General features: G+C 30.1%; 1 protein-coding gene across 3 annotated transcripts in view; it reads right to left on the reverse strand.

Annotated features, from left to right (window-relative positions):
• The window catches only part of LOC129976035 (retinaldehyde-binding protein 1-like), a 71950-nt gene extending 46114 nt beyond the window's left edge, over positions 1-25836 (reverse strand). Inside the window, exon 1 of one of the 3 annotated variants that reach the window (XM_056089378.1) lies at positions 25702-25836. The gene's annotated coding sequence lies outside the window, so the exon portion shown is untranslated. Of the gene's footprint in view, positions 1-13781; positions 13949-18906; positions 18926-25701 lie in introns of those variants that run through there. The other 2 variants (XM_056089379.1, XM_056089377.1) reach the window with 2 other exon arrangements.
• Between the last annotated feature and the right edge of the window lie 710 nt (positions 25837-26546).

The raw sequence follows: 26546 nt of genomic DNA on the forward strand, positions 1-26546 counted from the left end.
TGGTAAACTACGCAGATATTAATTAGTTAAGTGCGTTCGACGTATATACACGTCAGTCTATATCTTCTCATTGGCGCGGTTGATGCGTAATTTTTTATTTAATAAGATTCACTTTATTAAGATCTTTTGCCAAATTTATTATGCAATTATTTTATTTTATTACTAGCCGCCTTTGGCGACCAGCCGGTTCGCCAATCTTAATGTTCGTTAAAATTTTAATAATTAAATATTTTATGCAATTTCTACTTTAATAGCTTCTTCATCAAAATATTTTAAAACTTCAAATTTTGATTATCATATAATTCATTCATAATATTATAAAGGCCTTCAGTCATAACGTAATATGTATCTCTCTCATTTTCTGTTTTCACCCGTAGAATTTATGCTTTAAATTAAAATGGAAAGAATTTATCTTCAATTTATATAATAATATTTTTTACTGAAACAAAGCATTTTTTTATAATCTGATTACTGAAAATAGAGTCACTCAGCATTTAAACTTTATGGGCACTAAAGAATATCTTTTTAAATTTATGGAATATCTCAAGAGTTGGTCAACAAAATTTTCTTATATTCATTATGAGCAGATCGATTAATTAACAATGTTTAAATTAAATGCATCAAACACTAAGAAAATAAAACGAATCGTTTAAAATAAACGGTTGAAAACAGATTTTAAAAAAACTACTTAAAAAACGATGTACTTAAAACTATAAGCATATACAAAAAATATATAACTAACATAAATAGAATTTACTTACAAAAGAATGCAACTAACCCAAAAATATTTAAATCATCCATTGATAACGTTGTCATGGCAACAATCAGAACAGAATGCGCATGCGTGAATTTTCTTCGCCGGTTACGTAAAGCAAATACGTGATTTTTTTCTACGCCAGTTGGGGTAACGCTATGCGGATTAGAAATTTTTAATTTCCTTTATTCTGTTTTATTTTAATTCAAAAGTACTTCAGAATGAATCTGAAAGATTGATTCATTAACAATGTTTAATTTTAAATGCATCAAACATTAAGAAAATAAACAGAATCGTTTGAAATAATCCGCCGAAAAATATTAACCCTAGCCTCATTACTGTTGGGAGAAAAAAAACTGAAGCCTTTCTCGTTTGGCGCTGGGGATAATGGAAGATTTTTTTGGCGGAAAAGTTGGCGGTGGGGAAAATGGAAGATTTTTTTGGCGGGAAAGTTAGTTTTTAATTAATAATTAAAATTCTAATTAAAAATTCGAAAAAAGAAACCCCAGGTGCACAATCCCAACCTCCAAGGTATACATGTACCAAATTTGGTAGCTGTATGTCAAACGGTCTGGCCTGTAGAGCGCGAACACACACACACACACACACACACACACACACACACACATTGAGCTTTATTATAAGTATAGATTATTATTATTTTGCGCTTGACGTGTGTATGTATAATCGCTTGATTTTAAAAAAGGTGAACTTTAGGGAAATTTAAAAATATATTCCCCATTTAACGGGTTAAACAGAATTCTTTTTTCTTAACTTTCAACATTCAAAGGAAATTATATTATCAAATATGAAACAATGAAATGAAACAAATGAAATCGGTTTGAATTTCAGGACAAAAATGTAATCATTGTTGGAAATTAAGGGAAAATAATTTTAGAAAATTATCAAAATTCAGGAGAAATTTACATGAATATTAAATTGTTATAACTAAAAAGACAATTTTAAAAATTTTAAAATGGTGAAAAATTAATTTTTGTGCAATAATATTTTCAAAAGTTAAAGCAGAAAACCGCCGTAATTTTGCTTAATTTGTAATAAAAAAATTTCTAATATAAATTTCAAAAAAAAAAAAAAAATGGAGGTTATTGCAGAAAAACGTCGGATTTTAGCTTACCTTTTAATTGAAATAAAAGAATCTCTCCAATTCGCTCGTTGGATTAATATTACAACTCCGGGAAATTTTTTTAAAAGAAAATTTACCTACAGTAGTCGATTAAGACTTGATTTATCTTATATTGATGAATGACGATTTTGTAGAAAAAGCCTTATGTAATGGTAACTTCAGTGACCATATGTTTGATATTTTTACTTTCTCATGTAGAGAAAGTATATCAATCGCCAAAAAATTCGAATTCGAGTTTTTGACGAATATCCACGTTTTTGACTCCCCTGAGTTCGAAAAACATATTTTCGGTAAAATGTACTTCCATCTGAGATAAAGATAACTCAAAATGCTTTGATCTAATCGGATGGAATTTGGTAAACGGTCTTTACACCAAATTTGTAGATTTTTATAAAATTTTGAGTAAAATCTGTTCAGAATATAACACGATTAATATGAGACGAAGAGAGTTAGACAAATAAAATTTGGTACACCGATTTAACATATATAGTTAACACCAATCAAATTTTGTGCCAAATCCAATTACGAGTTGAATGTCTGTCGGTCTGTACTTTCAGAAACATATAAACGCGATGATTCAAACCCTCAATAACTATATCGAAGTTGGTATGTAGTTTTGTGACTACAATTGTAGTTTTGAGTCAAACTTTATTTCAATTGGTTGAGAAAAATGCGTCTAAAGCTTAAATTCGATTTTTGGATACTATTAACCGCATGCTGTGGATTAATCGCCAAAAAACTCGCCAAGGGATACGCGATAGATTCAAAAAAATGCTAAATTCATGCCAAAAGTAAATATTTCGTAACTAATGTATGTCAGTGTCATGCAAGGCTATCTCTGGCATGACAAACTTATTACAGTATGCGAGAAAGTTTTGAGAAGACCACACACACTTTTTTTTTTGTCGTAATCATTGAGATTTGCATAATTTGTGGAAAGTAGGGAACAGGTAAAATGGTATACTTTTGGTTGCATATGTTCCGATTCAGACTGTCAAATGTTTGATTATACAGGATATACAGTGTCTCACAAAAGTGATGGGACACTTGTGCTTTACAAAAGGAAACTGTAATAAAATAAATTAAAAAAACATGTACAAATTTTTTGTATGTGTTTCATACTTAAATTTAGTAACAATTATTACATAACATACATTTTGTCAAAATATTAAAATATTAATTTAATAAAAATACAATTGTTTAGAACGGAGCAAAAAAAAGCTCACATAAGTGATGAGACACCATTAGATACGCAACAAAAATCGTCTGAAATCAGCAATAAAAATATTTTTGGTGGTTTTATTTTTACTCAAAAGCAATTGGCAATAATTTATAAAATCGTCTGCAGTATTTCTCTCCAGTTTGTTGTGGAATTTTTGTGTTTTTTAGCTCTGCGCAGCCATGAATGCTAAACGAAAAGAAACTTCGCCTGAAATTCGAAAATTAGTTATTAATTTGCATATTGAACGTCGAAAATCTATTAGAAAAACTGCAGAAACAGTTAACTTGAGTCATTCAACAGTTTTCAATATCATTAAACGATATAAAAAGAATCATATTGTTCAGGATAAAAGAAAACCTGGCCGACCATCAAAGCTATCCAATGGAATAAAGCGAATTATCGTTCGAAATATTAAAAAAATCCAAGAAAGAGCGCTCCTAAAGTTGCTGCTGATTTACAAGCATTATATGGAATAATTGTTAATCCTGAGACTATTAGAAGGGTAATTTGATCTGCTGGATATCACGGTAGAGTAGCCAGGAATATTTGGCAAGAATTGGAATCAAGAATTCGCAAACACACCATTTCTTCAAAACAACAATTAAAATCGGTGCTTCAAGAAGAATGGGGTAAAATCACTCCAGAAATCACAAAACAGTCGAATCCATCCCAAGAAGATTAAATCATGTTTTAAAAGGAAAAGGAAATCCAACAAAATATTAAAACCTTTTAAAAAGTAAAATTTTTGGATAAATATTTGATGGAAAAGTAATTGTCCCATCACTTATGTGAGCCATTTTTTGCTCCGTTCTAAACAATTGTATTTTTATTAAATTAATATTTTAATATTTTGACAAAATGCATGTTATGTAATAATTGTTAAAAACTTTAAATATGAAACACACCCAAAAAATTTTTGTGCATGTATATTTATTTATTTTATTACAGTTTCCTTTTGTAAAGCACAAGTGTCCCATCACTTTTGTGAGACACTGTAATAGTGTGAATTATGTCAGGCAAAATACTTCACTGCTGGCTAGAAAAACGTAATATATCCTTGATATAAATTTGTCATGTTTAAGGAATCGGAAAAACATTTTTGTTATATTTATAAAAAAAATATGGAATAAAATAATGCAAGTTTAATTGATATTTATTTCTTCCAATTTTATCTCAAGTTCATTACTCATTGTGGTGAAAGCTTATAAGCCAGTTAACAGCCGCGCTAGGCCAGCAATTTTTTTTGTATTGCGGTCATATTACTCGGCTGCAAACTACAAGGTCCCAGGTTCTATCCTCGCTCATAACAAACCGCCACATTGGTGACTTCGGACGATAATCCTTCAGCTTTCGTACAGCTGTTGTGGCGCCATCTACCCACAGCAAACCAAAGTCGTCAGACTCACTTGACGCAACAGCAACCACTCACCCACACACGCTCGCCATAACGCCTGGAGCTACTCAAATAGGTACAGTCGCATTAGAATCAAAAGCTAATACATCACCACTCAACAGCCATATCGTTCGTCTCACCTCCGACTCACTGGAGGGAGAGTCTGTGGGGAATAGCATATAAGCCAGTTAACAGCTGCGGTAACGAGCAATTGCTTTTGTATTGTGGTCATGTTACTCGGCTGCGAACCACAAGGTCTCAGGTTCTATCCTCGCTCATCCCACTCCGCCACACTAATTGTTTGAAAGCGGATAGCATCATTATCCTAAGAGTCTGGTGGAATTCCCCTGACACCGGAGTAATAATGTCACTAAATTTTTTTTTTAATAATATTGAAAACTTTTCTAACCTATGTTAATGCATTTGCCAAATTATAAGAAATTGGAAAATTAAACGGCCTCTTATTTAAACTTTTGTATTCTACACATTATCAAAAATGTACAAATAAGAAAATAAATAAAATAATGTAAGTTTAAATGATGTTTATTTCTTTCAATTTCATCTGAGTTTATTGTTTTTAGTCTGCTAGAGAATGGCATCAAGGCCTTGTTAGTGTGTTGAAATTATTGCCACCAAATCATGTTTTTGAAAACTCATTTTAATATAATATTAAAAACGCTTTCAATCTTTGTTGACGTATTTGCTCAATGTGTAAAAAATTTCAAAACTAAATTAGCACTCTTATTTACACTTTTTATTTTTAGCGCATTATAAAAAAATGTATATCTTTAAGATAGTGTGATTCTCCTGTTTTTTTTTACCCCCCCCCTTAGCATAGTATTTTACTACGAGAGAATTAAGAGGCGATAAAACTCGACTTGAAATCGCTAACTTCGGCAGCGGGCTTGCCTCTGATAGTTCCACAAGCACCAACAAGGAGCGAATTTGGCACCTTTTTTCAAACGATTATAACTAAACTATATATATATATTTCTGTAATTTGCAAAATAAATTTCAAAATGTTCACATAACAAATTTCATTATCTAAGTCATTGTATTTTTGAATCATGACTTTTGTATACATTGATCAGTACAGACCAACGGCCAATTTATTGATAGATTTGGTTCAAAATTTGATACCAATATACACTTTAGATGTTAAATTGTTTATCAAATGATATTCATCTATCTATTTAATGACGGGTTTACAGCCGGCCAGTTATAAGACGGCCAGTAGGCGGCGCATGCGTAGAAAGGCTGAAAAATGCTGTTTGGTCGATGGCAAGTAATTGTCCCGACAGGACAACAACATGTCGCTGTATTGTATTCTTCTCTTACTGCGCATACGTTTGTAGAATTTAGCGAGGTTTTTTGGTCTTTGTTCTTACCGATGAAAGTTTTTTTTTTTTTTTTTTCATTTTACTTGCCATTTCTTTTTTATAGTTTTCCAAATTAAGGTATGTTGACCTTTTTTTTTTTTTTACCATGTTTCTTTGTGTAAATATCCACCATTTTAAAACGATATGCAGTGAAAAAGAAAACTCCAGGGCGTGCCAAAACGGTAATTTATAGCCAAGCATGGAAAGCCAGAATCTATCTTATCAAAATTGTGGCAAACCATAAATCAGTCCCTTTCTACGCATGCGCTGCCTACTGGCCGTCTTATAACTGCGAGTTCGCAGATTGTACAGACTAAGTCTATGGCAAAGGATACCGACGTGCTCTGATTGGTTTAAGCCTTGGCATCTTTTTGGCAATGTTTTGCCTAAAAGATGCCATACCGAAATATATTTTTATAAAAATAAATAAAATTTGTGAATTTATCCCTCCCCCCCCCTATTTTTTACGGTTCACGTGTAATATTAATCTGGAACACATATGCAGCAGAAAAGATCAAACCCTGAAACCTAAATTCAGGAAATATTAAAATTGCAATTTACTAAAAATATTTTTTTGTGTGTCTTTCTTCTTAATATTATTTTTATATAATTTTAAAAATTAGCTACGAAATCACATATTCCGTTAAAGCTTACATATTTATACGTTTTGGGCATTGAGTAATCATCTCCCCATATGCAGTTGATGGGAAAGTAACAAACGTTCAGCAACAAGTTTCAATGACTGCATAAATTATCTAATTAAGGCACGAAAATCATAGAAAAATAGAATTATTTAATTGCTGCATCATATGTTGAGTAATTACTTCCATTTAGTTTTTATACTTCTGTGCATAAACAACATTAGTTAACTGTAATACTATTATTAGGAATATTTATTATTATTATTAATAATTAGTATTAGTAGTATTATTAGTAATATTTAGAGAAAACAATTATATTAATAAAAATTAGATCGTGTTGATATTCACTCGTATCTTCCATAAAACTAATGAAAGGTACAAGGTTTGAGCCAAATAAGCGAAAACTACACTATTATGAGTGCAAAATATTGCCAAAAAGATGCAAAGGCTTAAACCAATCAGAGCACGTCGGTATCCTTTGCCATAGACTTAGTCTGTACAATTTGCGAACTCGCCTTATAACTGGCCGAGTGTAAACCCGGCATAACTGTTGTCGCATTCATTTCTCTCTGATAAATAGGTGTAGAAACAAATTTCCTATCAATTGGAAATTCGATAGCATCTACAAATTTGATGTAAAAGTACCATTTGTCTAACTCAAAGTAATTTTTAGTTATTTGTTCACAGACAGATTGATAGTTCAGAAAATGTATTTTTGGGGCTCAAGGTTGATTGAAACGTGACTTGCCGAAATCTATAATTTCAAATTTTTGACGATTACAATACTTTTTTATTATATACTTCATATAGAAGGGAAAAAAACCCGATATTATTGAGCAAAATTATCATATTATTTTGAAATGAAAACTTGAATATGGAAATTTATTAACAATGAATAATTTACCATGTTTATTTACACTGAAATAGATGCAAAATCTTTTTTTCTTATATATCTATCCTTACTGTGAATTAATTGAACTAAAAGCTTATAACTGGAAATATCTCATTTCGCAGAATCATTGAAAAGACCAAAAAATTAAGGGTTTTTGATTGGAAAATTTGATGTTGATCCAAATATAAATATCTAAATACTCTATATTCAAATACAGTTTATATATTTTGAAATTTAACATAACTTCCAAATCAAATGACGGGTGTTTCTTAATTTTCACTTTCATAGGTTATGGGCAATAAGAAGTGACAGGATATTTTTTGACAGACTATATTAGATGAACTGAAGTTAGAATTATTCCATTAACAGCTTCCAAAGTCCGTACAGTCAATTTTAGTTGCTATCAAACCGTTAATATCTTATGGTAGCGGTTTCGAAAAGGCAGAGGAAATTGCGAATCGAGTTCTAAAGGTAACGTCAATTTCGGTAAATGCATGCCGCCGATTCTGTTAACTTTGTTGAGAAGCTTTAGCTTCCAAAAATTGAAAAGCTTCATTGACAGTTAAAAAAACGCCATTCTCGAAGAGATCGAACCATAGAGGCAATCCCTTCGAACTTCAATTGAAATTAACTTAATAAGCCTCATGAGTTTGTCGCCAATATGGTAACCCAAAAAATCAAGCGGAATAATTTTAGTAGCAACCCTTCAGTTAATCTTTTATTTGTTACAGAGTTGTAATCCTACTATACGAGTCATTAAGAGAAATAATGATAAAAATTAAATAATACATTCCTTTTAATTTTAACATTATATTAAAATGTGAATCTAATTTCTTTTAAATAATATCATTTGGAATAAAAAAAACAATATACTAGAGTTTTTTAAACTAATTTCCAAAGATTTTTTTTTTTATTAATGAAGGAATTTTTTAATTTATTACTTCAGTAAAAAAATCGTCTGCTTTTGAGCTTTCTGAAATTTTTTTCTCTCATTTTAATGCAGTCTTCAATTCAACAGAATTTCTAAAAATGTTTCGCTCTTTGTTTACTGATTTTACTGTTCCTATGATATTTCAGTATGATAATGATTATTGGTGAAAAGAATCTGACGGCAAAGTTTTTAAGGAATACGAAAAATGCCACGAATAATGCCACTAGTTCATGCTCTTTTATCTTCTTTATTTTATATATATTATATTCTTATTATATTATATTATATACAGTGGCTCAAAAAATTGAGAGTACACCTTACTTTTACTTCATAAATCCGACTTTCAATATAAATAACATATTACCGGGAAGTGCAAACATAATTTTATTTTTACACATAACAAAGGGTTTAATTTAGAGTAAAAATAAAGTAAAATCAACGAAAAATTTCTAAATTGAAAATTTTTAGAAGCATTTTAAATAAACATACACAGAATTTTGCCTCAAAAAATTGAGAATACACCATTGAAACGTTTTGCAATATCACGCATAGAAATAAAGTATCACTGTTAAATTGCATGTCTTTTGGCTCTTATAATGGCCTCTAAACGCCGTGGTACCGATTTGACCATTTTTTGATGGTATTTGAAAATATTTTACCCCATTCTTCTTGCACCACTTGTTTTAAATGGGTTTTGTTTCTAATTTTGTGTTTTTGAACCCCTTTTTCGGGTATGGCCCACGAATATTCAATGCCATTGATGTCGGGGTACTGTGGTGATGTGTGTAACTGCTATTTACAATGAAAATGACACCATATTTTGAAGTTACGTGTATTCTGTTTGGGGTCGTTGTCTTACTGGAAAATGAAATTTCGATCTAAACCCAAATTGTTAGCACTTTCCTTTAGATTGCTGCGAAGTATATCCAAGTAAACCGTATCATTTATAATGCCATCTATAAATATTAAATTTCCTACCCCGAATGAAGCTATGTAACCTCAAATCCTCACGGAGTCACCATCATGTTTAACTGTAGGACGTAAATTTTTTGGATACAAAGCAGTATTAGACTTTCTCCATACAGTAAGACGGTTGTCACTGCCAAAAATGTTGAAGTTTCTTTCATTACTAAATATAGATTTCTTCCAAAGGTTATTGGTCTTCAATTGATGAGTTTTTGCAAACTTCAAATGCTTTTTCTGAATTTGCAAGCTGGTGAACGGTTTCCCTCTAACAATGCTACTTTTATATCCAGCTTGTTTAATGGCATTTAGCACAGTTTCAGCACTTACACTTCTGCCTATGATTTGAAAAGTTTCTGCAACAGTCTAAAGGAAAGTGTTAAAAATTTGAGTTTAGATGGAAATTCCATTTCCCAGCAGGACAACGACCCCAAACAGAATGCACGTAACGTCAAAATATGATGCCTTTTTCATTGTAAACAAGAGTTATACACACCACCACAGTACCCTGACATCAATGTCAATGAATATTCGTGGGCCATACACGAAAAAGTGGTTCAGAAATACAAAATTAGAAACAAAACCCATTTAAAACAAGTGGTGCAAAAAGAATGGGGTAAAATATCTTCAGATACCACCATAAATGGGTCGAATCGGTACCATGACGGTTAGAGACCATTATAAGAGCCAAAAGACATGCAATTTAATAGTGACACTTTGTTTCTATGCGTGATATTCCAAAAATTTCATTGGTGTATTCTCAATTTTTTGAGGCAAAATTCTGCGTATGTTTATTTAAAATGCTTCTGAAAATTTTCAATTTAGAAATTTTTTGTTGGTTTTTCTTTACTTTTACTCTAAATTAAACCATTTGTTATGTGTAAAAATAAAAACAAGTTTGCACATTCCGCTAATGTGTTATTTATATTGAAAGTTGCATTTATCAAGTAAACGTAAGGTGTACTCTCAATTTTTTGAGCCACTGTATATTATATTCTTTATTTTAATAACTTCTTTAATTTATACTTCTGCTCTCTGATATTTTCTTTAAAATCCTTACTTTCAATAGTTTACTTTCATTAGACTTTTAAAAATATAGACTTTAAAAATTTCCTTTAATAGATGTTAGTAAAAATGTTGTGATAATCAAACTAATTAACGGATCAAAAAGATAAGAATAACTCAAATGATTTGTATATGAATAAAATAATGAGATTTCATTCGGTAAGGAACAAAAATATATCCAGTCGAACATCTGTAAAATTCGAAGATTTCTGGGGGAAAATTTTTATATTGAAATCTCAGTGTACAGAAATACAAATTTCATTTATTATTTTTTTTTTCTAAAAGAATTACGTATATTTTCTTTTTTAAAGTTAAAAGAAATTTAAAAGAAATGAAGTTAATGATATTTTTCCTAACAAAATAAAATAATGAAATATAATTAAATGAAATAATTATATATTTAATTGGTATGATGGATAATAAAAATATAACACACTTTAAATAAATATAATACTAATTATTATTATTTTACACGTTTAGTGAAACATACCATAGGAAATAAAAAAAAATTAATATTTCAATGAAATAGAAAAAATGTAACTAATTATTTTTTTATTTATTTAATAATAATTTTAATAATTCAATGTAAACTTATATTGCAATCTTACTATTTTATAACTAATAACATTTATATTTTTTACAAATTTATTTATTTTGAAAATAGTCTAATAATATTTTTAAATGACTATTCAGCGCCCACTTAATGACACATTCAGTGACCCTAGGCTTGTATACACTAGTTTTGTGCAATATCCTAGTCCACATAACTGAAAATATATTTCGAATATAATTGTTAAAATAATCAAATATTGAAAAAAAAAAAAGTTTTTTTTCTTCTTTTTTATACATAGGATATAAGAAAATAAAAAACTGAAATTATAACTTTAGTTTCTTTTTCTAGTAGTTTTTAAAACGTGCAATCAAACTTTTCGAATACATTATTTTAAAATTCCTTCATAAATATATAAAATTTTAGTAGAAACTGAGAAAATATTTTGGGAAATATTGCAAGTAAATGAATCATCAATTTTTCGATTAATCTTATTTCCTAAACATGTTTTGTAATAGTACCTGTTGAAATAATGGAATATTGAAAAAAAAATTGACTTTTATACATTGGATATAAGAAAATAAAAAAAACTGAAAGTATATCATTAGTCTCTTTTTCTAATCCTTTTTAAAACGTGCAAACAAATTTTTCAAATACATTACTTTAAAATTCCTTCATAAATATATAAAATTTTAGTAGAAACTGAGAAAATATTTTGGGAAATATTGCAAGTAAATGAATCATCAATTGTTCGAATAATCTTATTTCCTAAACATGTTTTGAAATAATACCTGTTGAAATAATCGAATATTGAAAGAAAAATTATACATTGGATATAAGAAAATAAAAAAACTCAAATTATATAGTTAATTTCTTTTTCAAATCCTTTTAAAAACGTGCAATCAAACTTTTCGGGTAAATTATTTTAAAATTCCTTTATAAAATATAAAATTTTAGCAGAAACTGTGAAAATATTTTAGAAAATATTGCAAAGTTTTTTATACATTGAATATAAAAAAATAAAAAAACTCAAATTACATAGTTAATTTCTTTTTCTAATCCTTTTTAAAACGTGCAAACAAATTTTTCAAATACATTACTTTAAAATTCCTTCATAAATATATAAAATTTTAGTAGAAACTGAGAAAATATTTTGGGAAATATTGCAAGTAAATGAATCATCAATTTTTCGATTAATCTTATTTCTTAAACATGTTTTGTAATAATACCTGTTGAAATAATCGAATATTGAGAGAAAAATTGACTTTTATACATTGGATATAAGAAAATAAAAAAAAAATGAAAGTATATCATTAGTCTCTTTTTCTAATCCTTTTTAAAATGTGCAAACAAATTTTTCAAATACATTACTTTAAAATTCCTTCATAAATATATAAAATTTTAGTAGAAACTGAGAAAATATTTTGGGAAATATTGCAAGTAAATGAATCATCAATTGTTCGAATAATCTTATTTCCTAAACATGTTTTGAAATAATACCTGTTGAAATAATCGAATATTGAAAGAAAAATTTTATATTGGATATAAGAAAATAAAAAAAAACTCAAATTATATAGTTAATTTCTTTTTCAAATCCTTTTAAAAACGTGCAATCAAACTTTTCGGGTAAATTATTTTAAAATTCCTTTATAAAATATAAAATTTTAGTAGAAACTGTGAAAATATTTTAGAAAATATTGCAAAGTTTTTTATACATTGAATATAAGAAAATAAAAAAACTCAAATTACATAGTTAATTTCTTTTTCTAATCCTTTTTAAAACGTGCAAACAAATTTTTCAAATACATTACTTTAAAATTCCTTCATAAATATATAAAATTTTAGTAGAAACTGAGAAAATATTTTGGGAAATATTGCAAGTAAATGAATCATCAATTTTTCGATTAATCTTATTTCTTAAACATGTTTTGTAATAGTACCTGTTGAAATAATCGAATATTGAGAGAAAAATTGACTTTTATACATTGGATATAAGAAAATAAAAAAAAATGAAAGTATATCATTAGTCTCTTTTTCTAATCCTTTTTAAAATGTGCAAACAAATTTTTCAAATACATTACTTTAAAATTCCTTCATAAATATATAAAATTTTAGTAGAAACTGAGAAAATATTTTGGGAAATATTGCAAGTAAATGAATCATCAATTTTTCGATTAATCTTATTTCCTAAACATGTTTTGAAATAATACCTGTTGAAATAATCGAATATTGAAAGAAAAATTATACATTGGATTTAAGAAAATAAAAAAACTCAAATTATATAGTTAATTTCTTTTTCAAATCCTTTTAAAAACGTGCAATCAAACTTTTAGAGTAAATTATTTTAAAATTCCTTCATAAATATATAAAATTTTAGTAGAAACTGAGAAAATATTTTGGGAAATATTGCAAGTAAATGAATCATAGAGCTGATAAAATGAATCATCAATTGTTGGAATAATCTTATTTCCTAAACATGTATAGAAATAATACTTGCTGAAATAAATCGAATATTGGAAAAAAAAAGATAGTTTTTTTTATACATTGAATATAAGAAAATAAAAAAAAAACTGAAAGTATATCTTTAGTTTCTTTTTCAAATCCTTTTTAAAACGTGCAATCAAACTTTTCGAATACACTTTTTAAAATTCCTTCATAAATATATAAAATTTTATTAGAAACTGAACAAATAAATATTGCAAATAAATTAATCATCAATTGTTTCAATAATCTTATTTCCTAAACATGTGAGCGAAAAAAATAAAGCCTATAACTGAAAAAAAAATTCTCAATCGAAAATTTTATTCTAATATCCCTAAAAATAATTTAAATAAAAAAAAAGCATACCTTTGGCATCAATTTTATAATCTGGACTCTCCAATATTAGCACCTTAATACTTTCTGCGTTAAAAACACAATAAGGCAGCCATTGTGTGATTTATAAAATTAGGTTACGATAAAAAGCAAAGACAGATATTTTTGTAAGCATAGGGTAAGCATGTTTGTGTGTTGGTAGGGAATCTGATAAAAAGAAAGTGAGATTGTTGAAATCTCAACTTATCAGCGTCAACTGCATTATTTCCTTTATCAATGACAGCCCTTTACTCCCGGTGAAAAGATCAGCAATTCCTACCTTGTCATCATAGAATAATTTTCCTTATAATTCTTTGCATTGTGTCATTGAATTGGCATAAAATAATTAAATTTCTCTATTTGCTTTCAAATAATTATCCTTTTCCTGATAAAAAAAGACTTTGAAATAACAAATAAAGTATGTCCCAAAATTAACGCAAGATTTGAATTTGTCACCATACATGCAGTAAAGTGTTGACAACCCTATTAAGAAAACCATTTTACAGTTGATAGTTTAGAGTTAGTAAAAATGGATCATTACAAGATAGAACAACGTGTTAATGCAAGATTTGGATTATATGAAAAAACACTGTTTCCTTTTTTTAATTAGTATATTTTTATGGAAACGTAAAATACACAGGATAGGATTATGTATGGAATAACACATAGGGAAAATAGCTTGGTGAAAGCTTATAAGCCAGTTAACAATCACGCTACCCGAGAAATTGCTTTTGTATCATGGTCATGTTACTGGACTACGAACCGCAAGATTCCAGGTTCTATCCCCGCGCACTACAAATTCGCCGCAGGACATACACGCTCTTTTGTCGAAATTTTCCATGACCATTTTGCATAAATGTGGTCGAATTTCGTTGATGCTGCGTTGAATTTCCTCTTTCAATGCGCGCGTGCTTGTGAATTTGTTTGTACAGACATTTGACTTCATATAACTTCATAAAAAGAAATCCGATGATGTTAAATCACACGATTTAGGAGACCAATTCCCACATTTTCGAACAGTGGCTGCCAGACTTTCATTATTTTCGAAATATTGTTCAACAATGTAAACACGTTGTTCTATCGTGTAACGCTTCCTTTTTACTAGCCCTAAACTATCAGCTATTAAATGGCTTTTTTAAAAGAGTTGTCAAAACTTTACTGCACGAATGGTGGAAAATTCAAATCTTGCATTAATTTTGGGACACCCTTCATAAGCGTATTTATTAAAAAATAATTCATATACTCAGTAATGTTTGAGACAAAAATTATCCTGGTTCTTTTATCCAAAAAAATATTTGCTCAAAATTTTCATTAAAACTGTGCTTAAATTTATGTATTTTTATGCGAAACATGACGCATTTTCTACATCGCATAAAAATGAGGAAATAGGGAGAGTGAGGTTTTAGTTATATAAACGTTTGAAGCAACATTTGGGCTATTTTGGGATGGACCTCGTCATTTTGAACCGCGGTCAGATGACGTGGACGACTCCTGAGCTGGCACCCCCCTCTCCACACCACATCAGCGGGAGCACGTTTGGTCAGGACGGATTTAACGTGCAACAGACCCCCTTAGATGACGGTTCTTTGGTGGAATCGGGTCTCGAACCTGAAACCTTCCGGTTCCAAAGCCGAGACATTACCACCAGGCCACCGCTGCCCAGAGAGAGTAAACGTCATGAACATAGGTGAACGTTAGCATTGTTCAAATTCTTATTTGCACTATCCCGCTCATAAGCATTTTCTGATCCGCTCATAAGCATTAAAACTGTGCTTAAATTTATGTATTTTTATGCGAATTTAATTGTAAAAAAAATAAATAATAATAAATAAAATAAAAAATAAGGATGTATTTTACATGCCTTTTTTTGTCAAATGATTGAAATCAAAATTTCATGCACACATATAATTTTACTAATAGAATTTTATTTATTCAAGACGTTCGTTTCTGAATGATCGTATTTACAAGCATGCAAATGCACGAATCACTTTGAAAGACAGTTCGAAATTCGACGCAAATCTGTATTTTAGAATCTAGCTCTTTGCATTTTGTATCTGTCGTGCTATCTCTTTCTTGGACAGACAGACGAATAAATATCTTGCAAAATTTGATTTTTTTTTTCAAAATTTGATAGACATATAATTTTTTTGCAATGATCAGAAATTTCATCCGTTTAGCTCAAACCATTCTTGAGTTATCGTGTTAAAACAGACAGACATTATTTCAAAAATATGTTTATCAAACTCAAAGGAGATTTGAAACGAGATGGTTCAGCAAAATCTAGACTTCAAACATTTTGACGATAATAACGCATTCTTTTTATAATACTTCGAATGCAAGAGAGTAAACTGCGGCAGTGGTCTCCCGAAAACTTTCTCGCACGCTCTCTAATCAAAGCATCGTGTCAGAAAACACCTTGTATGGAGTGGATGGAGTACAATAATTATGACATATGTCGGGAACCAGGCCTTAACTGTAACCAGTTTTAACTGTAAAGAATTTTCCCTTCTCACCACCAGGGGTTTGTTGACTTCCTCTCGTTTTTGGCGGCAACCAACGAACGCGTTTTATTCTCTTCTAATTTTGTAAATATATTCTTAATCATGTAACATATAATCAAGTAACAATTAAATAATATTCTTAAAGAGAAGTTCCCCATGTTAATGAGTCATAGTCACTGAACCTGCCACTAATTAGAAACTTGAGATTTTCAGCTGCAGATGGAGACAACACCAGTATGTTATCAAAAGAGATTCCAACCAACAAAACAAAGGTAAGCGCATTTACTTGCCTTTAATTTAGAGATTGTTCGTGTTGGAATAACATACTTTCTGACATGAATTTAGCACTTTTACTAAATATTTCGTGTCATCCCTGGATTTTTTTGCCAATTAATTAGTGGTAGGCGATTAATAGTATCCGAAAATCAAAATTATGTTTTAGAAAAAAAATTTCCTGCCGATAAAAGTCAAAATTTATCACAAAATTGCACTTGTAATCACAAAATCTCATACCAAATTTGATATATTTAAGCCACTGCGTTTTTGAATTATCGCGTTTATTTATTTCTGAAAGTACAGACCGACAGACAGTCAAGCGTAGTTAGTTTTGCCTCAAACTTTGACAGGTGTGTATACTACAGATATTAAATCTGTGTACTGAATTTTATCTGTTCAGCTCTCTTCGTTTTGTAGTTTTCGTGTTAACTTTTATTCGGACAGACAGTCTTTCTGAGAACGAATTTTACACAAAATTTGATAGAAATCTGTAAATTTGATCTGAAGATTGTATATCAAATTTCATCCATCTAGCTGAAAGCGTTTTTGAGTTATCTTTGTCACAAACAGACAGACATTTTTCAAAAATATATATTTTTTTCAACTCAGGGAGATGTAAAACGTGAAGATTCATCAAAATCTTGAGTTTACTGTACTTCCTCTACACTTCTTATACCAGAAAGCAAAAATAGCTTTTTTCGACACATAGAACTCGAAAATGTAGAGATTGCGCAAAATCTCGAAGTGAGTTTTTAGGGATTAAAAAACTTTTTGTTTATATAATTTTATTTTGAGAAATTGGAATGGCACTTAATCTTTATACTCGTGATTAAAATAAGCTGGAGGCACAGGCGGCGCCACATCTTCAAAATCATTTCCTCTGAAAATGTTCTTTAAAGCAAATTCTCTTGTTCCACCATCTTTTTTTCTATGATTAGCTATCTAAGTTGTTGTTGTTTCTTATGGCACTTACCACGGACAAGCCCGCTGTTTAAAGACAGCCGATTTAAGCTTAAGGGGCTGTGCCTCTTGTTTTTATCGTAGAGCTAATTTGGGCCAAGAGTACGACTTGACAACTCACGCATCACTCATTCGCTTGCACAACCCCTTTTACAGGAGGACACATTCACACATCTCACAGATAGAACAGGAAGAACAACCATACCCAAACCGGGACTCGAACCCGGGTCGCCCAGATCACAAGGAAGATGCGCTACCCCTATGCCAGGACGCGGGCAGCTATCTAAGTGAATTTACCAATGTTTTTTTCTTTCATGCAGAACGGATCCTGTTTTCTTCTTTGACAGACAAGACACATATGAAGACAACATGACACATTTTCAGGGCAGTAAAATCTCCGATTAAAAAAAAGCTGGAGTGGTCTTTCCAAAATTTTCTTCCATAGTCTCTAAGAAACGTGTCATGCAAGAGAACGCCTTGCATGACACTGGCGAACAATAGTTATGAATTATTAACTTCTGGCGTGAACAGTCATCAACTAAATGGTCTTCTTTTGTATATCAACCACTTAAAGCCAGGGCTGTCATTTGTCCTTGCGAGTTTTGAGGGGGAGGAGGGATAGGAATTTTATCTTAGTTTGAAACATAAATGTTTCCTGAGGCAGATGAATTCAAATGATTTTAGAAATGAGTGGCTACCAATGGGGGGGGCACCTCAAAAATGAGGATGAGATGCTTCTGGTATGGTAATTGGTTCTTGCAACCCTGGTGGGTACAGAAAGAGATGGAGGTTGGCTATCTCCCATCGATGACGGGAGTTACTTCCCTATGGAAGGGTTGTGCCGTGGCCGGTGATGGACTCGACCACAGTTCCCGGCAGTGTTGCTGTCGCTGTGGTCCAGTCATTCAGTTTTATCTGTGTGCCTACGGAATAGTCAGTTAATGGTAATGGTTAAGAAACGAAAGGATTAAAATGAGGTGCTTACCTTTCAATAAAATTCCTGACAAAACAGACATGGAATCAAAAGTAAGACCAAATCAGAAACATAATATTTTTTCAGTCCGAAAATAACAAACGAAATATGACTGTACCCCTCTCCAATAGCACACAAATATTGTACAATATTGTATAAAAACATTGTACAATATTGTATAAAAATATTGTGCAATATTGTATAAAAATATTGTACAATATTGTATGGTCAATATGACATTGGTCAATATTCCAATATTGTTTAATATTGTGGAATACTGTTTAATTTCATATAATATTTTACAATACTGTGCAACAGGGTGTGCTACCGGGGCTACAAATCCGGTTCGTTTAGTACTCATATCCTCCCCCTACTCGTCAACTCTAACAATAAAAAGTTTTCTACTTACGTCCGTGTATATTCCACAAGCAATGATATAAAATCGGCTTGTATTATCTTTTATCTTATCACATATTTTATTTTTGCTTTGCTTTGAACCTGACATTGCACCATTTCTTATCATTATGAGGCTACAGATTTCGTTGTAATGCAAGGTAATTGAGAAATTACCTATAATAGTTTATTTTCGAAGCAGGAAAATTCATCTATAGAGCATGCAATATTTGATAAGAATGTGTTTTTCTGATAATGGTTATGAATTTGATAATAACAATTTGTAGAATTATTGTTGTTTTTTTTATCAAAAAATATAGTCAGTTTTCCATAAATAAGTATTCATAATGTAATACGTAAATGCTTTTGAGCCGAACGTTTTTATGCAATTACCGATGGAAAGGTACATCTACAACATTACCTGAAAAGCATCCGATGTGTATGTGGGGGGGGGTTGGATTTAATTCAACATGCAATGTTAATGTATTTTTAACTTTGAAAAATAAAGTATAAACAGTTTCGAATCTTTAATAAGAAACGTCATACCCTTATAAAGTTGTTATTGCTTCTTATCCCCCTTGAAATAAACGCCAATTCAAACCAAGACAAGAGATTGGGGAGAGAGGTTTGTAGTAGCTTCTGATGGTAAAGACCCCCAAACATCCGAGGGCAGAAGTCTGACTTTATCTCATATGAAGATGACACTCACACACACGCTTGCACTACCCCTTTTTTCCAGGGGGGGGGGCTCTTTCACACACCTCACAGATTGAACACATGGTAAAAAACAACCATGAACTGGAACCCGAGACGCCCAAATTACGGGGAAGACGCGCTACCCCTAGGCGAGGACGCCGACACTAATAAAGTTTCAGTGTTGATTCGTCTATTCTTATATTATTATTTTTTTTAATCATTTTTATTTATGTAGTGGCTGCAACCTGCTCGCGATAAAATAAATTCAGTATCATCTCACATAAACATGAATATAAACAAACTAACTAAAACAAGAATGGTAATGTTTTAAGATGTGCTTTAAAAAACTTTTTAAAATTTATTAAAATTAGAGAACAAAAATTATACGGAAATAAAATTAGTAATCTTCAAAATTAAAAAATATATATACATTATTGTAAAATTGATTTTTTTTTTATTACTCAATATTCTTGGAAGCAACTGAGAAAAAGCTCTAATGTTCTTAAAAATGTTTTTTAAATTTATTAAAATTATAGAAAAAATTATATGAAAATAAAATTGGTAATCTTCAAAATAATATATATATTTGTAAAATATATTTTTTTAATCTCACAATATGCTTGGAAGCAACTGAGAAAAAGCTCAAATGTTCTTAAGAAATACTTTTTAAAATTTATTAAAATTAATAAAAAAAATATTATGCAGAAAAATATTGGTAATCTTCAAAATTAAAAAATATATACATTATTGTAAAATTGTTTTTCATCCCTCAATATGCTTGGAAGCAACTGGGAAAAAGCTCTATTACTAAAAAATTATTGAATATTAAAGTCGCTTTATATTTTTATATTTTGTAGTTATGTGTTCATATGTATTCGGGCGTACATACAGGTAGGCATTGTGTGAAAGAGTTTTATTCAAAATTTAAAAGAAATCAACAAAGTGAGTGAAAATATCGTATGCAATACTTCACCCATTTACTTAAAAGCATTTTTCATAGACATAGATACAGTGTCGAATTTTTTTTTTTTTTTTTTTTTTTTTTTAAGACTCAAAGAGACAAAATCGAAGAGTTGTCATTTTTTTTAAAGATAATTATAATACTTTCTCTTTATGCACGACAAAGTAAAATAATTTTAAAATATTTAAGTCGAGAAAGAGATATCGGAGGTTATTGAACTTATAGGAACTTTTTCCTGCATTTCCTTATTTGCTGCATCTAAAGTGATTCTCTCCTTAAGCGAATTAGAAAGATTAAAAATATTCTTTTCACAGAACACGTGAAGATTATATAAGAGAGTAGAATTATCACCACGAAATTGAGTCTAAAATATAGAGATAAAAGTTCATTTCTTATTATCTGCTTTATTATCAGTCAATAATATCTTATCAAAGACTGCAAACAGATTTAATTATTCTACAGAACGATCAGAATTGAACCCAGCACTATAACAAATATAGGTTCTCGAGAATCATTTAAAATTCTTTACTCATACTATTAAAAAATAACCAGAGGGGGTGGTCCCCCCAAAACTTCCTCGCATACTCTCTAATCAATTTCTCATGCCAAAGAGTACCTTACATAGCACTGGCATACAATAGTTACGAAATATTAACTTTTGGCGTGAATTTCGCAGTTGTTCTGAATCTATCGTGCCTTTCTTGGCGAGCTATTTAGCGATTCATCCCCGGCATGCAGTAAATAGTATCCGAAAATCGAATTAGTGTTTTAGATATGTTTTTCCCAACCGACTGAAACAAAATTTTAACACAAAACTCACAAATTCTCATACTAAATTTGATATATTAAATCCTTCCGTTTTTGAATTATCGCATTTATCATGTGTCTGAAATTACAGACCGATAGATAGTCAAGCCGCAGTTAGATTTGGCTCAAAATTTGACAGATGTCTATACTATAGATATCAAATCTGTGTGCCAAATCTTATCTATCTAGCTCTCTTCATTTTATGGTTATCGTGTTGGCTTATTTTAGAACAGACGGACTTCCTGAGAACAGATATTACTCAAAATTTGAAAGAAATCTGCACATTTGTCATAAAGAACGTATATCAAATGTCAACTGTCTAGCTCAAGTGTGTTTGAGTTATCTCTGTCAAAGACAGACAGACAGATGAACATTTTCTAAAAATGTGTTTTCCGAACTGAGGGAGGTCTAAAACTTGGAGATACATCGAAATCTCGGGTTCAAATATTTTCACAATTACAATACTTTTCCATAATACGATGCATGCGAGAAAGTAAAAAAAATAAATAAATTGAAATAATGATCCTAATCCTTTTGCATTCATAGGATTAGTTGTTCTAATAAAAACACAAGGAAATAACTCTAATAAATTTCTTGTAATTCTCTATATAAATGTTATAATACAAACAAAAGGCCGGAATAGCCTGGTTGGTAAGGCGTTGGATTCGCATCCCTTGTATTACGAGTTCAAACACCGCCCACCGAAGACTCTCCGTGTGTGTGGTGGCTGGCGCACGTATAAATCTATCGTGGTCACAAAGTCCTTCCTATCGAGAGTAATACCACTAGGGGTACTGGTTCAGAGGTTATCGTTCTCTGATTCAAGTCTAAATTACAATTTGTGAATGAAATACATGAATGAAGTCCGCCCCGTAAAAAAGGCTGTGACGCATAAAGTAACTAAGTCGTACTCTTGGCCTTAGTTGACGCTACTGAAAAAACAAGAGACGCTCATTCGGCTTAAATTGCTGGTAGATCTAGCAGTGGGCTTGTAAAGGGCCATAAGTCACAACAACAATACAATACAAACAAATACTATTTTTCATTTTCTCGTAAACGAAGTGTACAAAGCGAAAGTAATGAAGTAGACAAATAATTTCGAAGATATTTTGATGAATCTGCTCGTTTCGGATCTAAAAACACATTTTTGAAATTATGTGTCTCTCTGCGAAAACGATATAGCTCAAAAATGCATTGAAGTGGGGTGATGAGATTTGATTTAAGCTCATAACCTCGTATTTATAGATCTATTGATTAACCACTTAACTGTTTTGCCCGAGTGCCATACGTGCATCGATTTATCGAATTTTGATAGTTGCAAGCAAAAAAATAAGCCATTCATGATGATTATTATTCAATATTAAAATTACTTCAAATACATAGATAAGTCGAGTATGCAATGGATTTCTATTTGAATCAAAATAAGAAAATATTCCCAAAATAGAAGGTGTCATCTTATTAGATAGTAAAGAAAATGAAACAGTTAAGGGGTTAAATTCGTTTGAAGAAAATGTGTTACTGTATCTGTGTGCATGTAATTTGGTACTTAATTTTATCTTCAAAATGTAAATAAATGTTGGTTCAAACTCATCTACGGGCAGCCATCTGTCTGCATGTTTTTTTTCCCCCTTATTTGTTTTCTGATTGTTTTTAACAATCAGAGAACGAATAAGGAAATATACACACTCAGTTTCTCTTGATAATTTTTAAATTTTAAAACCATATCTAAGTTCAATTGCCTAGCACATTTCGTCTAAAATATACACTATGTATACAAAACGAAAGTATAATCGCCTAAACAATTTGAATTCGAAAATTTAGCGAATGTTCATATTTCGTTCTTCCCTGCATCTGAAAAACATATTTTTGTAATTATATTTGTCTGTCTGTCAAAATATAACTAAAAAATATATTGAGCTAGACCGATGAAATATTGTGTGTGGTCTCTGCAACAAATTTATAAATGTCTATCAAATTTTGAACGAAACTCGTTCGCATGTGGAATGTCTTCGTGCAAATGGATACAGAATGAATGCACAAAACATCAAAATCTAGATAATTAAAATTTGGTTTATAGATTTAGCCTCTAAACTGTGTTGTGTATTCGTATCGAATTTAAAAACCAAATCCATCAACGAGTTGATCATCTCTGTTAAGTACATTTGCATTCATTAAACACATTGAGCTAGATGAATGAAATATGTTTTGTGATTTTGCTAATAAAATTATAGTTCTATGCCATATCTGGTTTTCTTTACTTTACTACGAAGGACTAAATGCACATATGCGGAACTCTGAAAATAAAAATCTGAGTACTAGCGATGTTTACAGACTAGTTCAGTGTTCACAGTTTTTATGCTGGAAGAAAAGGGAATACTATCTTTATTAAAGGTGTATACGAGAGAATTTTGGAGATATCCGCTGTTCTCAATGGACCTTTTCATGTTTATAATGAAGGAACACTGTAGTCGATTTTTCAGTCTCTTACTAATGTTCAATAGTTTTGAAATTTCTTCATTACTATTATAATATTTTCAAAATTAAATTATCAGTTAATAGTTAATGAAATTAAATTGTCATTTGTATTGGTATTAATATGCCCACACCAGTGAATAGAAACGAAATTCCGACAGTCTAATCAAAACTAAATAAGTAAATAAAACATCATGCAAGTTTTTAAAAACGGAATTGCGCAATCTATTTTTCACTCACTTTTTTATCAGCAAGAATTTTAAAATTTTATAATTTCAAGTGTTGTTCATAACATTGTACTATTTAATTATTTTAAAAAGTTACTTTCTTTTAATAATTAGTTAAATTCAATTTTGATTTCCGTACCAGTAGCGCCATCTAACAGTGAATTTGAGAAGCAATTGATCTCAAGATCTTACAGTAAAATTAATTTTTAAAAAGAGCGAGTACTGCTGTTTAGAGCACTGATAAAAATGTATTTTCAACAACTATTTTTATTTCATTTTTATTTCTCTTCCAATATTTATTTCCATTGTACTTTTAAGAAAACGAATACTACTGTTTAATCTATACTTATATAAAGCTCAATGTGTGTGTGTGTGTGTGTGTTGGCGCGCTACTGAAAACACCATTTGACCTACAGCTACCAAATTTGGTACCTGTATACCTTGGAGGTCGGGAATGTGCACCTGGGGTCCTTTTTTTGAAATTTTAATTTTTAATTAAAAACTAACTTTCCCGCCAAAAAAAATCTTCATTTTCCCACCGCCAAATGAGTAAGGCTTCAGCATTTTTTCCCCACGCTAATGAGGCTTAGGCTTAACATTTTTCGGCCGATTATTTCAAACGATTCTGTTTATTTTCTTAATGTTTTATGCATTTAAAATTAAACGTTGTTCATTAATCTATCTTTCAGATTCATTCTGAAGTACTTTTGAATTAATATAAAACAGAATAAAGGAAAAAATTTCTACTCTTCAAAGCATTACCCCAACTGGCGTAGAAAAATTCACGCATTTGCGTTACCTTAATTGGCATTGAAAATTCACGTATGCGCATTGTGTTCTGATTGTTATTTTCAATGGAAACGGACTTGATTTAAATTATTTTTAGGTTAGTTGTATGCTTTTGTAATGAAATTGTATTTATGTTAGTTTAAGTTCATCGTTTTTTAAGTAATCTTTTTTACCTGTTTTCGACCGATTATTTTAAACGATTCTGTTTATTTTCTTAGTGTTTGATGCATTTAAAATTGTTAATTAATAGACCTGCTCATGATGAATCTATGAAAATTTTGTTGAGATATTATATAAATTAAGAAAGATATTCTTTAGTGCCCATAGGGTTTAAATGCTCAGTGACTCTGTTTTCAGAAATCATATTACAAAAAAAAAACATGCTTTGTTTAAGTAAAAAATATTATTATATTAATTGCAGATTAATCATTTCCACTTTAATTTAAAGCATAAATTCTACTGGAGCTAACAAAAAATTAGAGAGATGCAGATTACGTTATGACTGAAGGCCTTTATAATATTATGAGTGAATTGAAATTTGAAGTTTTAAAATATTTTAATGAAGAAGCTATTAAAGTAGGAATTACATAAAATATTTAATTATTAAAATTTTAACGAGCATTAAGATTAGCGAACCGGCTGGCCACCAAAGGCGGCTAGTAAACTAGTAAAAATGCATTTTTGAAAGCTGTTTTTATTTTTTCTTCTCTAAATTGTTTTCATTGGAATTTTTATTGCAATTCCTCTAGCTTCGTATTCACAGACACCGTTCTTGAAAGCTAAAATTCCATTTGACTCAATTCAGTTAATTTAAAAAACACAATATTTACATTGATCGAAAAGTTAAACATATACTTACCAACAGATGAAATGAAGCAGTCAAAACAAAAATTCAGATTTTCAATAATGAAAAGCATACTGAAGAATACTGAATACTACATTAGAAATACGATGCGAAACAAAAACAATATATAGAATAAAAGAGCAACTTCTTCCGTGCACGAGATTAACATTATCTATGTTAACCTTATTCTCTGGTATAAAAAACCATAAAAAAATAAACGATTTAAAATACACAATACTAAAAATGTTTAATCATATTTCCTAGTACAAAGAACTTTATCCTCCAAAAAATAAATAATAAGATGAGAGATGGCACGCCAGGAAATACATCATTGAATTACATCACATTGCTTATTGAATAATGAGGTCATGTGATCATTTCGAAACTCTCGCTCGTCAAGCTGTTTTTGAGCTATCTTCAATAGTTTAGAACAGAAAAATTAAGTAGTCTGAAAAATGTTTTTAATCTTATGTGATGTAATTTCAATATAATAATGTTTAAAAAGTCAAAAATTATGTTTATTTGTAACAGATTGGGAAATGGAGTTCCGCATAAACCTTGAATTATATATCCTCATTTGTTCTAAATTTTACTTGTCATTAGTATTAATAAATATTAACTAGATTTAATATGCAAAAAAGTAAATATTAAATTCTCAACTTCCGCTTATCCTAAATTTTAAATGTAAGCAAATAGCTGATATAAAAATATATTAATATAATTTAATCGTAAAATGCTGAAATAAAAATTTAATTGCAAAAGTTAAAATTAATATTTAGATATGCTATAAATAAATTAACTATACTTTAATTTGCTTAATCGTAATTTTAATGATTCAAGTAAACACACGTTGCAAATCT

The sequence above is a fragment of the Argiope bruennichi genome, chromosome 7 (assembly GCF_947563725.1).
Source record: "Argiope bruennichi chromosome 7, qqArgBrue1.1, whole genome shotgun sequence".
Classification (NCBI taxonomy): Eukaryota; Metazoa; Arthropoda; class Arachnida; order Araneae; family Araneidae; genus Argiope; species Argiope bruennichi.